General features: G+C 37.2%; 1 protein-coding gene across 1 annotated transcript in view; it reads right to left on the reverse strand.

Moving 5' to 3' along the window:
- Positions 1 to 16541, reverse strand: part of LOC133540944 (protein FAM163A-like) — a 65589-nt gene that overhangs the window by 16294 nt on the left and 32754 nt on the right. The window contains exon 2 of the mRNA XM_061884027.1: positions 14990 to 15115. The gene's annotated coding sequence lies outside the window, so the exon portion shown is untranslated. The remainder of the gene's footprint in view (positions 1 to 14989; positions 15116 to 16541) is intronic.

A 16541-nucleotide genomic window follows, 5' to 3' on the forward strand; every position in this document is an offset into this window, starting at 1 on the left:
AAGGTAGAAATCTAGACCCTCCGGTCCTCAGCTTTCTGCAAATGTGGCCCTCAAATCAACTTAATTGAATATCTAAACGGTGCAAAAACTTTGGACACCCCTGATACAAGCAGTTAAACCTCCACCAGGTAGCAGTGAGAGACAGCACTCATGCACTAAAAGCTGCCAAGCATGTCAGAAACCAAACAGAACAAAAAAACGAAGAGATGCGGAACAAGAAAACAAATGATGCATGATACAGAATGAAAATGAAAGTTCTCACAGTAATGTTATTATATAATTGTACAAATGCGCACACAAGATAAATACACTGCTCAATATTCCAGTTTTAAGTAAATACTGTGGTATGTACCATGAGAAGAGTTCAGGCAGGTTGTATTTTATACTATAAACCAGACCTGGGCAAATTAAGGCCAGGGGCCACATGCAGCCCTTTAAGCTTTTCAATCTGGCCCGACGGTCATTCCCAAATATTTTTTTTAGATCTTTAAGATGGAAAGTGTAGCTGCCATTATGATATGCAGTGATGTTTTTAAATTACCACAAGTCTTGAACTATACAACATATTTCAATGGTTGGAATCTGCGCTTTTGCATGATATTTTAGTGACTAATGTCCTGATACCAATATTATTTTGATACTTTTTGGTACTTTGATTCTTTTCTAAATAAAGGGGACCAGAAAAAAATAGCATTATTGGCTTTATTTTACAACGGTATTTGGCAGTTGGGGACAGGGCACAAGAGAGAGCTACTTAAATGAAAACAAACAGCTTTGATTGATTGATTGATACTTTTATTAGTAGATTGCACAGTACAGTACATATTCCGTACAATTGACCACTAAATGGTAACACCCGAATAAGTTTTTCAACTTGTTTAAGTCGGGGTCCACGTTAATCAATTCATGGTAACTGTTCAGTAACTACTGTAACAACCTGTTGGTGTTATGTTTATGTTAATGTGTTGTTGTTTATTTTTGGGAACACACCATGCCTGAAAGATGATTGACGGAGAATGAGGAATTTTGTATGCAAGAAAGAATATGTGTCGAAATTGAACCTGTTGTTAGTACAAGATTGGCAATAAAAGTTAAAAACAGCATCATACTTGGTGACTTCTTCTCGATGAAACAACAAAACAAGCTGAAAAATGACACATTTAGTAATTATTTTAGAGCAAATTGAGATGTTAAGTACACAAAATCAGTTTGCATGCAAATTATTAATCACTGTTGCTTTATTTCACACAATAATTTGTGCATTTCAAACACGTCTGCTATACCGTGTTCAGGAACCAGGGACCCTCCCCGATAAAAGCTGAACAATCACAACTTTGCGATCCGCGTCGCTGCCGAGGCCAAGCTAGGATTTTTGGGAAGTGCACGTCAGGGACTGCGGGAGGATACGCAGGGGAGGAGCAGGATGTCGTCTCTTACGCAAGCTATGTTAAGCAAAAGTATTTCCCAGACTTACGCAGATATTAACAGGAAATGAACAAGTAGAGTAATAAGACTCCAGAGAGAAGATAATATAACTGTCATGATCTGTGGTCTGGATTATGTTTTTGTTATTTTCTTTTAGTTTTAAGATTCCATTAGTTCCTGTTTTTGTGTACCCTTGTTTGTTTTAGTTTCCATGGCGACTTATGATTTTCACATGCCTCTGGTGTTCGGACCACGCACCTGTTTCTAATCAAGAGACTGTTTAAACCGCCTTTGCCACTCAGTCGGCTGGCGTCATTCTGTCATGACGGAGGGGTCGCAGCTTACTGCCAAGATTGTTCTTCCGGGATGCAAAAGGACTTCTCCGGACAAGGGTAGCAGGTAGGAACATATTTATTAATCTAACTACGTACAAAAAGGTACAAAAACGGAAAACAACCCGAAGGCAAGCGTGCATATCTCACGCGGAAGCTCAGGCAAAAAACTTAGGACATGAAACTATAGACATGAACCTCATGAAACTGTGGCATGAAATAACTAAGACGTACTTGGCAAGGCATGAAGCGAACAAACAGCATGAACTATGGTATTGCATGGAACTACGAGTAATGACGCCAGCTGACTGACTGGCAAACGCCGTTTAAATAGTCTGCTGATTAGAAACAGGTGCGCGGTCCAAACACCAGAGGCAGGTGAAAAACATAAGTCGCCATGGAAACTAACACAAACAAGGGTACACAAAAACAGGAACTAATGGAATATCAAAACTAACAGAAAACAACAAAAACATAATCCTGACCACAGATCATGACAATAACAACTGTTGGTGTCAGCATTGTCACAGTCAGTACACGACAAGTTAGGTGAGGTCAGTTTGTCCCATAAATTGATAGTGTCGAGGCCAGAGGTAGTATCAGTATATGATCAATATTGGAATGATTAGGTCGATATTTTTATTTTTTCAAAACAATTGTTTTGTCGTCTTTGTTCATCTTTACAAACTCAAGGAATAATTCATTGGACACAGGAGGACTTGAGCGGCAACTACCAAAATATTTAAATGATGGTATAGTTTTTTGTTTAGTTATTGTGTATGTGGAGGGGGGCGTGGACTGCGGACCTGCAGCAAAGCGGGGTGTGCCAGGACCGGCTTCGAGATCAACGACAGGTGCGTAGATGGCCGACATGGGCCTGGTTATCTAATCACCTGTCGCTCTGTTAAAAGACAGCAGCCGGGGAGGAGAGAGGGGTTATCTGGAGCGAGAGAGAGAGACAGCCCTGAACAAACACTTGCTGAAAAGCACAACAGAAATACTTTATTGCGAAATAAAACAGTGTTGTAACCCGGAAACTGAACTGTCATGTCAGTGCTTGGTGGTCCGAGGAACCTCGAGGAGAGAAACCTCCACGGTGTACTATTGACTTTGTTTCGGTTAAACAATTGTATGTAATAAAATAAAATAAATAAATAAATTAATTAATAAAATAATAAAAATAAAATAAAATAATAATAAAATAAAATAATAATAAAATAATAAATAATAATAAAATACAATAATAATAAAAATAAATAAAATTTTAATATAATAGAATTTAAGTATTGTGTTGATATTAATAAACTGGCAATTGCACTCATCATATTGATTGATTGTTATCGACCGATCTTACTCTTGCTCAGCACATACTTAGGAAATATTCCCCCCCATTTAATGTTCAACTTATTTAATTTAATGCCAGATAATGAACTTTAAGTGCTGTGGTTTTTAGGACGCTTGTCTAATCCTCTAGTGAAATTCCGTTCAAGTATAGCGGTGCAAGCATAACTGGGGAAATACAATAAAATACACAGTAGGTTTTGAGACATCTCCCTCTCATGAATAAACTGGTTATGAAATTACAAACTCAGGAGAAAAAAGGCAGCTTCCACAGGGAATGAATCTGCACCACCAGAACACTTCACGTTTCTGGCAGATAGCAAGTTTTCCTTCAAACATTTGTTGTACAATCTCAGGAGCCAGAGCGCCAATTGCGTTTTTCTAAATCAACGGATGCATTTTTTAACCTACTTTGGCACCTATAAATTTGATCACTTGTTTTGATATTGACTCCTAAAGAACAATTGGATCAGTCACCGCTGGGTCCTGATTAGAGCAGCCCCTCAATCCTCTATATCAATGGTTCTCAAATGGGGGTGCGCGTACCCCTGGGGGTACTTGAAGGTATGTCAAGGGGTACGTGAGATCTTAAACAAATATTCTAAAAATAGCAACAGTTCAAAAATCCTTTATAAATATATCTATTGAATAATACTTCAACAAAATATGAATGTAAGTTTATAAACTGTGAAAAAAATACAACAATGCAAAATTCAGTGTTGACAGCTAGACATTTTCTTTTTTTGTGAAAATTTTTTGAGAATTAAGTTCATGAATCCAGATGGATCTCCATTACAATCCCCAAAGAGGGCACTATAAGTTGATGATTACTTCTATGTGTAGAAATCTTTATTTATAATTGAATCACTTGTTTATTTTTCTAAAAGTTTTTGGTTATATATTTTTTTTCCAAACAGTTCAAGAGAGACCACAACAAATGAGCAATATTTTGCACTATTATACAATTTAAGAAATCAGAAACTGATGACATAGTGCTGTGTTTTAATCCATTATCTCTTTTTTTCAACTAAAAATACTTTGCTCTGATTAGGGAGTACTTCAATTTTAAAAATGTTTACAGGGCGTACATCACTTAAAAATGGTTGAGAACCACTGCTCTGTATTGTCCACAAGCTGTTAAGACTGTGACACATTACTCTTACATATCTAAAACATGCACTCATGTTAAATGAGGACCGTCTAAAAAACCCATTTAAACAGACATCATTAGCACTTTGCAGCGCATTTCATAAATATTAACTAACTAACTAACTAAACATGCATATTTTTCCACTATGGACTGGACTCTCGCTATTATGTTAGATCCACTATTTCACAATGTTATGTTAGACCCTCTCGATGTCCATTGCTTTCGGTCTCCCCTAGATGGGGGTGTTGCCCACATGTGCGGTCCTCTCCAAATTTTCTCATAGTCATTCACATCAACGTCCCACTGGGGTGAGTTTTTCCTTGCCCTTATGTGGGCTCTGTACCGCGGATGTTGTTGTGGCTTGTGCAGCCCTTTGAGACACTTGTGATTTAGGGCTATATAAATAAACATTGATTGATTGATTGATTGGTTGATATTTGCTTAAAAAGTAGACTAATCAAGCAAACAGATAGCTTTTCTTCTTGTGCTTTGCTCCTGGTCATTGCATAAGCAGTGTACACGTTATTTATTTATACGAGACAGTGTTTTCCTTAAACAAACCTATTTTTAACTTTCATTGGATTACGAAAAGCGAGGTGTTTTTTTTTCTAGGTAATTTCACATAATGTATGTGCATTTGTCATCTCTTGTCCTTACCTTCATAATCACTCAGTGGCCTAGTGCAGTGGTTCTCAATCTTTTTTCAGTGAAATATCCCCTGTGAACATTTTTTTAGTTCAAGTACCCCCTACTCAGAGCAAAGCACTTTTGGTTGAAAAAAAGCGATGAAGAAGTAAAATACAGCACTATGTCATTAGTTTCTGATTTATTAAATTGTATAACAGTGCAAAATATTGAACATTTGTAGTGGTCTTTCTGGAACTATTTGGAAAAAAAGATATAAAAATAACTAAAAACTTGTTGAAAAATAAACAAGTGATTCAATTATAAATAAAAATTTCTACACATAGAAGTAATCATCAACTTAAAGTGCACTCTTGGGGATTGTAATAGAGATCCATCTGGATTCATCAACTTAATTCTAAACATTTCTTCACAAAAAAGAAATCTTTAACTTCAATATTTATGGAACATGTCCACAAAAATCTAGCTGTCAACACTGAATATTGCAATGTTGCATTTCTTTTCACAGGTTATGAACTTATATTCATATTTTGTTGAAGTATTATTTAATAAATATATGTATAAAGGATTTTTGAATTGTTGCTATTTTTAGAATAATTAAAAAAAAACTCACGTACCCCTTGGCATACCTTCAAGTACCCCCAGGGGTACGCGCACCCCCATTTGAGAACCACTGGCCTAGTGGTTAGAATGTCCGCCCTGGCCGAGTCATACCAAAGACTATAAAAATGGGACTCATTACCTCCCTGCTTGGCACTCAGCATCAAGGGTTGGAATTGGGGGTTAATCACCAAAATGATTCCTGGGCGCGGCCACTGCTGCTGCCCACTGCTCCCTTCACCTCCCTGGGGGTGATCAAGGGTGATGGGTCCAATGCAGAAAATAATTTTGCCACACCTAGTGTGTCTGTGACAATCAATGGTACTGTAACTTTTTAACTAAAAATCTTCTCTTTTGTTATTACGACAAACATTCAAACCTAAATAAGCATGCTCAATGAATTATTTTTAGGAACACCAAAGAAGCCATCTGCACCATTTTGCACTTGATGAAGGTATATATATAAACATCTACAAAAATCTTTCAGTGTAAAATAGTCATTTTACAACGTATATATCTTCGGTTTATAGTTTGGTGCAGCTAACATATGAAAATATATATTTTTGGGTGCGGATTATAATATATAATATAAATTATATGTGGCTTGTCAGAGCTGGTCCTCCGGCCTTGAGTTTGACACCTATGCCCTACAGGGTTAAGCAATTAACATTTATTACCACAGGAACACATACAAAAGAACCAGAAATTGATTCTGTTGAGCAGTGGTCCCCAACCTTTTTGTATCCGCGGACCGGTCAACGCTTAAAGGGGAACATTATCACCAGACCTATGTAAGCGTCAACATATACCTTGATGTTGCAGAAAAAAGACCATATATTTTTTTAACCGATTTCCGAACTCTAAATGGGTAAATTTTGGCGAATTAAACGCCTTTCTGTTTATCGCTCTTTTTGCGATGACGTCAGAACGTGACGTCACCGAGGTAATACAGCCGCCATTTTCATTTTCAACACATTACAAACACCGGGTCTCAGCGCTGTTATTTTCCGTTTTTTCGACTATTTTTTGGAACCTTGGAGACATCATGCCTCGTCGCTGTGTTGTCGGAGGGTGTAACAACACTAACAGGGAGGGATTCAAGTTGCACCATTGGCCCGAAGATGCGAAAGTAGACATTTTACCGGCGATGACAGACATGGCACCGAGATGTATGGATAACCTGCAGATGCATTTGCAACGATAAAGTCAACTAAATCACAAAGGTGAGTTTTGTTGATGTTGTTGACTTATGTGCTAATCAGACATATTTGGTCGTGGCGTGATTGCCAGCTAATCAATGCTAACATGCTACGCTAATCGATGCTAACATGCTATTTACCGCCGGTGCTAAAGCAGACATGACACAGAGATGTATGGATAACCTGCAGATGCATTTGCAACTATAAAGTCAACGAAATCACAAAGGTGAGTTTTGTGGGGGTAATCCATTTTTTTTTTTTAGTCATGGAAAAGGGACGTTTTTGTCATGAAAAAGGGAGGTTTTTGTGGTTGGTGCACTAATTGTAAGTGTAAATTGTGTTTTTTATGTTGATTTAATAAAAAAAAATTAAAAATACGATAATCTTTTTAAATAAAAAAAAAAAAAAAAATTAATAAAAATTATTCTGCGGTGGCCCGGTGGTTGGGGACCACTGCTGTTGAGTACCGGTATCGATTTCCACCTTCCGGGAATTGGTACCATTTCGGTTATTGTTTTATGTCCCTCTTGAGCGTACTGCAGTTTTTCTATAAATATATATTTTTTAAGATATCACAGTAATGAGAACATCCCTCCTCTTTCTCCATCTGATGTACTGTTTTCTGTGGGTTCTTGGCCTTCAGTCATTGACCAATCTGAAGGGTTTTTTACAACATTGTTTTTTGGAATGTTTTAAAAATGTTTTTTTATCTCAGATTAGTAACGGAAATCAAGGTATTATTGCATATTTAATACCCCTAGAGATGCTTAATAACTAAGGGAATATATAATAAACAAAGGATAAGATGGTAGGGTAATGGTATATTGGATGGATGAAACAATGATAATGAATTTCTTTTTCCACTGACAGCTTTGTACAATATATGACAAATAAAGACAGAATGTCAATAGCCTGACTAAAGGATTGCATTACATTGATCCTTTTGATGTTATTAATTACTATACATACTAAACAAATATATATATAATATATATATGAATATATAATAAACAAAGGATAAGATGGTAGGGTAATGGTATATTGGATGGATGAAACAATGATAATGACTTTTTTTTTTACTGACAGCTTTGTACAATATATGACAAATAAAGACAGAATGTCAATAGCCTGACTAAAAGATTACATTACATTGATCCCTTTGATGTATTAATTACTATCTACACCATGTGAATACATTATAAACAAAGGATCTGAGTGGCAGTATTGTATTTGAAGTGAATTTAATTGGCGGCTTTCAGCAGTTCAGTGACAGATCTTATCAAGCATGCAGAAGTCAAATGGACATAATGAGGTGACGCTGTGCCAGGAAACTTAATCCAAACAGCAGAGGAAAATGAAATTATGGGACCAATGTGAGGGTGGGAAGATGGCTAATGACATTTTCGGTAATGTGAGTTGACAATAGCTGTTAGTGGTAGTTGTATAGGCATATTTGTATATGAAGTTTGGAATCGCGCTTCACATTTTTGATATTGCAATTAGGTTTTTATGATTTGTCACACCAGATTATATTCTGTGTTTGTGTTCAAGCATTATTCCCCATTGTTTAGTGTTCTGTTCTGTTCTCAATGCTCTTTTTCTCCCTTGTTAACATTTTCTGGTTGCTAGGTGGCTGAATAGCCACACCTGTTTTCTGTTTGTTTATTAACGTCCTCACCTGTTTCTGCCCCTAATCATTCTTCTTCCAATTCTGGTGTCCCCCTGTCTTAGTTGCTGGTCCGTTGTTTATTATATTTGTTGCTTTCCTTGTTTGTTTCACACTACTGATTAGGGTTGTACAGTATACCGGTATTAGTATAGTATCGCGATACTAATGAATCATTTTCGGTACTATACCGCCTCTGAAAAGTACCGGTACACCACCCCCCATGCCCTCATCGTTGTCACGTCGTGTCATTGCTGGTTTATGAGCAGAGGAGCATGTTCCGCAGTGCACACGCAGAGAGTACTTACAAACAGACAGTGTGTTGACAGAAAAAGGAGAACGGACGCATTTTGGCTTAAAAACCATTGGATCTACACCTAACATCCGCTGTCTAGTCGATACAACTATGGTTCCGCCAATATTTTTTGGCATCTTGTTTGGTTTTTAAAAAATGCATATTATGTTCGTAAACTCAGGAAATACATCCCTGGACACATGAGGACTTTGAATATGACCAATGTATGATCCTGTAACGACTTGGTATCAGATTGATGCCCAAATTAAGGTATCATCAAAACTAATGTAAAGTATCATACAACAGAAGAATAAGTGATTATTATATTTTAACAGAAGTGTAGATATAACATGTTAAAAGAGAAAATAACCAGATATTAACAGTAAATGAACAAGTAGATTAATAATCTATTTTTACAGTTTGTCACTCATAATGTTGACAAAATAATAGAATGATAAATGACACAATATGTTACTGCATATTTCAGCAGCTAAATTAGGAGCCTTTGTTTGTTTACTTACTTACTACTAAAAGTTGTCTTGTATGTTCACTATTTTATTTAAGGAAAAAATTGCTATAATACTGTAAACATATGTTTAATGTACCCTAAGATTTAAAAAAAAAAAAATAAAGCCAATAATGCATTTTTTTGTGGTCCCCTTTATTTACAAAAGTACTGAAAAGTACAGAAAAGTATCACAATGACTTTGGTACCAGTACCGAAGCAAAGACTCATTTTACCTGCATACTGCCGCATCTTTTGGAATCTGACATAGGTAGTATTTATATACACAGTACATGATGCTTACTCACTCTGCGTACTGTATATGTCAGCAACCGAAAGGAGGTTTTGTAACCTGTTCTGGACAATTATTCAAATTTCAGTTTAAATTTTGAATGATAATCTTGATCATAAAAATATTATAATTGGAAAAAACTATTAGTGAAACACAAAAAAGTTTTGAACTAAACATTTAGGCATGGCCGGCCACAGGAAACAGCAACTAAACTATGAAGCTTAAAGCTAGTAAAAGTAATCCATACACTGCTCGTGTTGTTGTGAACGACATCATCGATGTAAAATCAACGTACAAACAAGACAGCAGTCACAACCTGAGAGGCTGAATTTTTTTTTTCTAAAGCCCCAAATAGTCGCCACACGCCCAGCTCAGAACAGCGGCACACTTCGCCCGCTTCACATCCAGTCTGACTGCACTAACAAAATAAAGGTTTCAAAAAGTACCTAATGCAAGCATAATGTACCTGAAGCACTTATTGATATATCTACATAATTTCTATGCTTTGACTTATAATACAGGTCAAAATTTCCTAACGATATATTGCGCCAATAAATGTGAGGATTATTGGATTTAAAATAAAATAGTTTTAATACATTTGATTTGTGACACAAAAAGCACACACATAAAATATAATTCACTTCACTTCACACTATGGCGGTAAAATAAGTGTAAAAGTTAACAAAATGGAATTTAAAAAAAAATATAAATAAGTAATTGTGTTAATCCTGATTTCATTTTTGATAAAACATAATCATATTTTTGCCACAATCGTACAGCCCTAATAATTACTACACAAATATTACATTGTGAGAATAGGTTTGAATCTGGAATCAATTAAAAATGTTACTGTCACCCTAAGAATTGATCGAATCGTGGGGTGCCCAAAGATTGTACTTTACTATATGCAGCATGTATATTGTACTATATATACACTTAGCGTGATTAATAAACACCTTTAAAATGTTCGTATTTTCATGTCTGTTTTTATAAACAAACATTTATCCATGTTGACCTTTTATTCCTTTGTTGTTATTAAAAATGTGGTAATTTAAGATTGAAATGCTTTGGGCGCAGCAGGAATGGTTAGGGTCTCCAAAAGCGTCCAATAAGAGCAGAAAAAGTCGCTAGATTAATCGCTGTTTTGAAAAACACAATTCAGAGGGGTCTGATTATTTGCTAAGTATAGCGAAAAAGTTGCTCAGTTGGCAGACCTGACTCCTCCTGCTACGTCTTCTTATTCTCTGGCAGACCAGTTACGTATGAAGTGTGTTAATGGAAGCAGAGTTACAATGTCATTCACTGTACAGAGTTGTAACGACACGCTACATTCACAGACAGTCCCATCATAATGTGTTTAGGTAGCGACCAATCTATTTGTGGTGGGCTGCAAATACCGGAAGCGTATGGAACTAAAATTGTCAAATCATTTATATCAATATGATATTAATACATATTAATAAATATACAAATACAAATGTGATACACAAATAAATAAATAATTTGTATAAATAAACGCGTATTTGTAAATGTATTTTTGAGATTTGAAAATATATAAAAATACATTTTATAAACATAAAAATGCGGCATACAATTAAATCAATAATTTGTATGAATCAACGTGTATTTGTAAATTATTTTTGAGATTTGAATATAAATATGCTTGATTTTGTATTTGTATTGATTGGTATTGACCGCTCGGGCTGCAGTGCCCTCTGCTGGTTGTTCAGGGGAGTGTGTAGGTCACATGTATCTGTGCATCTGGTTTGTGTGAGGAATGTCTCATCGACACAAAAGCAAAAAAGCGATCCACATATGCAAATTCAATACAAATACAAATACAAAATCAAGCGTATTTATATTCAGATGTCACATTTGTATATTTATTAGGGTTAGCGGCGGTTTATGACCCCCGTGTCTTTAGAAACAGCTGTTGTCATGTAATCATGGAAAGTCCAAATAAAAGAGGTGTACAATCTTTTGTCAGAGCATGGTGGGAGACTGTACAAGAGTACAGCCCAGATGTTTCTTCTCAATTGAGCTAAATTGAATTCTGTCTCTGTTTAATTCCTTGCTTCTTTGTCTGTTTAATAGGTGTCATCAGTGTTTGAACCTGATATTATCTCTCAAAATGGCTCGGAAATTTCTGTGAGATGGATACTATTTTGATCATATCTATTTATTTGCAATATTTGGATGTCCTTTGGTGTCATAAATTAATATATGTATATATATATATATATATATATATATATGATAATAGCTTCAATAGAGAGGCAACGAGTCTATCCAATCTACTGGTACTTTAAAAACGCTGGCTCGCCAGCTGGCTGTTATCTACCGCCCCCCAGGGCCCTATTCGGACTTTATTAATGAATTCTCAGAGTTTGTTGCTGATCTAGTGACACACGCCGATAATATAATCATAATGGGGGACTTTAATATCCATATGAATACCCCATCGGACCCACCGTGCGTAGCGCTCCAGACTGTAATTGATAGCTGTGGTCTCACACAAATAATAAATGAACCCACGCATCGCAACGGTAATACGATAGACCTAGTGCTTGTCAGGGGCATCACCGTTTCCAAAGTTACGATACTCCCGTATACTAAAGTATTGTCTGATCATTACCTTATAAAATTCGAGGTTCAGACGCATGTTCGTCAAACTAATAATAATAATAACTGCTATAGCAGCCGCAACATTAATACAGCCACAACGACAACTCTTGCTGACCTACTGCCCTCGGTAATGGCACCATTCCCAAAGTATGTGGGCTCTATTGATAACCTCACTAACAACTTTAACGACGCCCTGCGCGAAACCATTGATAACATAGCACCGCTAAAGTTAAAAAAGGCTCCAAAAAAGCGCACCCCGTGGTTTACAGAAGAAACTAGAGCTCAGAAATTATTATGTAGAAAGCTGGAACGCAAATGGCGCACGACTAAACTTGAGGTGCACCATCAAGCATGGAGTGATGGTTTAATAACTTATAAACGCATGCTTACCTTAGCTAAAGCTAAATATTACTCAAATCTCATCCACCGTAATAAAAACGATCCTAAATTTTTGTTTAGTACGGTAGCATCGCTAACCCAACAAGGGACTCCTTCCAGTAGCTCAACCCACTCAGCTGATGACTTTATGCAATTCTTTAGTAAGAAAATTGAAGTCATTAGAAAGGACATTAAAGACAATGCGTCCCAGCTACAACGGGGTTCTATTAACACTGACACGATTGTATATACGGCGGATACTGCCCTCCAAAATACTTTCTCTCGTTTTGAGGAAATAACATTAGAGGAATTGTTACAACGTGTAAATGGAATAAAACAGACAACATGTTTACTTGACCCTCTTCCTGGGAAACTGATCAAGGAGCTATTTGTATTATTAGGTCCATCAGTGCTAAATATTATAAACTTATCACTCTCCTCGGGCACTGTTCCCCTAGCATTCAAAAAAGCGGTTATTCATCCTCTTCTTAAAAGACCTAACCTCGATCCTGACCTCATGGTAAATTACCGACCGGTGTCTCACCTTCCCTTTATTTCAAAAATCCTTGAAAAAATTGTTGCGGAGCAGTTAAATGAACACTTAGCGTCTAACAATCTATGTGAAACCTTTCAATCCGGTTTCAGGGCAAATCACTCCACGGAGACAGCCCTCGCAAAAATGACTAATGATCTATTGCTAACGATGGATTCTGATGCGTCATCTATGTTGCTGCTCCTCGATCTTAGCGCTGCTTTCGATACCGTCGATCATAATATTTTATTAGAACGTATCAAAACACGAATTGGTATGTCAGACTTAGCCCTGTCTTGGTTTAACTCTTATCTTACTGATAGGATGCAGTGTGTCTCCCATAACAATGTGACCTCGGACTACGTTAAGGTAACGTGTGGAGTTCCCCAGGGTTCGGTCCTTGGCCCTGCACTCTTCAGCATCTACATGCTGCCGCTAGGTGACATCATACGCAAATACGGTGTTAGCTTTCACTGTTATGCTGATGACACCCAACTCTACATGCCCCTAAAGCTGACCAACACGCCGGATTGTAGTCAGCTGGAGGCGTGTCTTAATGAAATTAAACAATGGATGTCCGCTAACTTTTTGCAACTCAACGCCAAAAAAACGGAAATGCTGATTATCGGTCCTGCTAGACACCGAACTCTATTTAATAATACAACTCTAACATTTGACAACCAAACAATTAAACAAGGCGACACGGTAAAGAATCTGGGTGTTATCTTCGACCCAACTCTCTCCTTTGAGGCACACATTAAAAGCGTTACTAAAACGGCCTTCTTTCATCTCCGTAATATCGCTAAAATTTGCTCCATTCTGTCCACTAAAGACGCTGAGATCATTATCCATGCGTTTGTTACGTCTCGCCTCGACTACTGTAACGTATTATTTTCGGGTCTCCCCATGTCTAGCATTAAAAGATTACAGTTGGTACAAAATGCGGCTGCTAGACTTTTGACAAGAACAAGAAAGTTTGATCACATTACGCCTGTACTGGCTCACCTGCACTGGCTTCCTGTGCACTTAAGATGTGACTTTAAGGTTTTACTACTTACGTATAAAATACTACACGGTCTAGCTCCATCTTATCTTGCCGATTGTATTGTACCATATGTCCCGGCAAGAAATCTGCGTTCAAAGGACTCCGGCTTATTAGTGATTCCCAAAGCCCAAAAAAAGTCTGCGGGCTATAGAGCATTTTCCGTTCGGGCTCCAGTACTCTGGAATGCCCTCCCGGTAACAGTTCGCGATGCCACCTCAGTAGAAGCATTTAAGTCTCACCTTAAAACTCATTTGTATACTCTAGCCTTTAAATAGACTCCCTTTTTAGACCAGTTGATCTGCCGTTTCTTTTCTTTTTCTTCCATGTCCCACTCTCCCGTGTGGAGGGGGTCCGGTCCGATCCGGTGGCCATGTACTGCTCGCCTGTGTATCGGCTGGGGACATCTCTGCGCTGCTGGTCCGCCTACGCTTGGGATGGTTTCCTGCTGGCTCCGCTGTGAACGGGACTCTCGCTGCTGTGTCTTGGATCCTCTTTGGACTGGACTCTCGCGACTGTGTTGGATCCATTGTGGATTGAACTTTCACAGTATCATGTTAGATCCGCTCGACATCCATTGCTTTCCTCCTCTCTAAGGTTCTCATAGTCATCATTGTCACCGACGTCCCACTGGGTCATTATTGTCACCAATGTCCCACTGGGTGTGAGTTTTCCTACCGAGGATGTCGTGGTGGTTTGTGCAGCCCTTTGAGACACTAGTGATTTAGGGCTATATAAGTAAACATTGATTGATTGATTGATTAATATGTGCATATATATTAATATCATATTGATGCATATAAGTAGATGTGTGACAATTCTACTCCCATAGAAGCGTTCTTCACTACTACTGCAGATGAACACATAACTTTCAAAACACACATTCAAGGGCAGCCAAAGATGCATAAACGTTCCTCAAGCTTGCTTCTCTTGCTGAGTAAAGATCAATCAAGTTCAGTTACCTGATTCTTCTGGAAGTCTCTTTGGGGAAAACAATGTAGTAAATGCAAAAGACCCACTTGCCAGAATCAGCCTCTTGGCCCAGTAAAGACAAGCACATGATCAATAGAGGTGCGAAACAACTCCGTCTGCCAAAGAGAGAGAAACAGAAGACATTATTTATTGTTTTTTCCATCCGAGCTCCAACATGCCGTGATGCCGAGTGGCTATCGTGCTGCTTTGCAGACTGCCAGCTCCTGATTCAGCACTTTTACCAACTACAGTACTTGTGACTCACGACGGTGGTGTGTAGGATTGTCACAATACCAGAATTTTTGTAGTCGATACCGACACCGATGAATTTACACGATGCTCAACAGTTATTCTATCCCATGATAAAAAAAATTTAAAAAGTCTGAAGCCGTGTACTTTTAAATTCACTGTATTCAAGATCACTGTGCTTTAAGGGGTCCAATTGATAGAATTAGTCTTTTCTGACTTATAAATGTTATAGAGTTGGATACTCGTGTTAGGGTGACCGATTATGCAAAACCAACTTTTCGTACCTATTGGTACCTGTTTTTATGTATTTGGGATCTGCATATGTCCTGAAAATGTCAAATCAAACCACGGAGGCATTGCAGAGATATTTATACAACAATATTGCCTTCCTTCATACTTTCTCCAAATGAAGCGTTTGGAATTTGCCCAATTTGAGACGTTTTTCCCAAGTGTGACATCTGCAGATATCTCCGTATACGGTAGAGATTAGGCCTGGGCGATAAATCGATTTTAACGATAAATTCAAGCTGTTTGTTGCGGACAATAAAAAATTATACATTTTTCCTCCTCTTGCTGCGGCATACTTTTTGTCCCTCAGGGGCTTCCTTAGCTTGCGCCGTCCCTGACATTCTTAGCAGCTCACATAGCAAAATATGGCTAATACTAACGTGAGTGGGATGTTTGTCCCAAAGAAAAGAAAAGTGTTTTGTTATTTTAAGACAGAAGTATTGCTTTCCAAGGGAAGTTCTTAATTAAATTATTTGAAAATTAGTACAAATTATATCTGGTCTATAAAGAACAACGTTATACAAACTACAATGTTGCTGAATTGATTAACGTGGAACCTGACTCAAACAAGTTAAAAAACTTATTCGGGTGTTACCATTTAGTGGTTAGTTGTACAGAATATGTACTGTACTGTGCAATCTACTAATAAAAGTTTCAATCAATCAATCAAAAAAAAGTAAGAAGCAGTACCATATCTATCTACTAGTTTTGATTAATTAAAAAAATATATTCTTCTGAAGTATCCCTGTCATTTGTATTCATTGCTTTTTTTAAAAGTAGGGAGAAACATTATTATATATATATATATATATATATATATATATATATATATATATATATATATATACATATATATATCCAATTTTTTGTGAATATATCTGACATTTTATTTTTAGGCCAAGATCTTTGCACGTGTCCACTATTGCAGTCCAACGTTGTAGTCCAAAAGTTCCTTATTTTCCTCTATCCTCATGTTGTGGGAGAGACTGGCTCGTACATGCGCAT

The sequence above is a fragment of the Nerophis ophidion genome, linkage group LG22 (assembly GCF_033978795.1).
Source record: "Nerophis ophidion isolate RoL-2023_Sa linkage group LG22, RoL_Noph_v1.0, whole genome shotgun sequence".
NCBI lineage: Eukaryota > Metazoa > Chordata > Actinopteri > Syngnathiformes > Syngnathidae > Nerophis > Nerophis ophidion.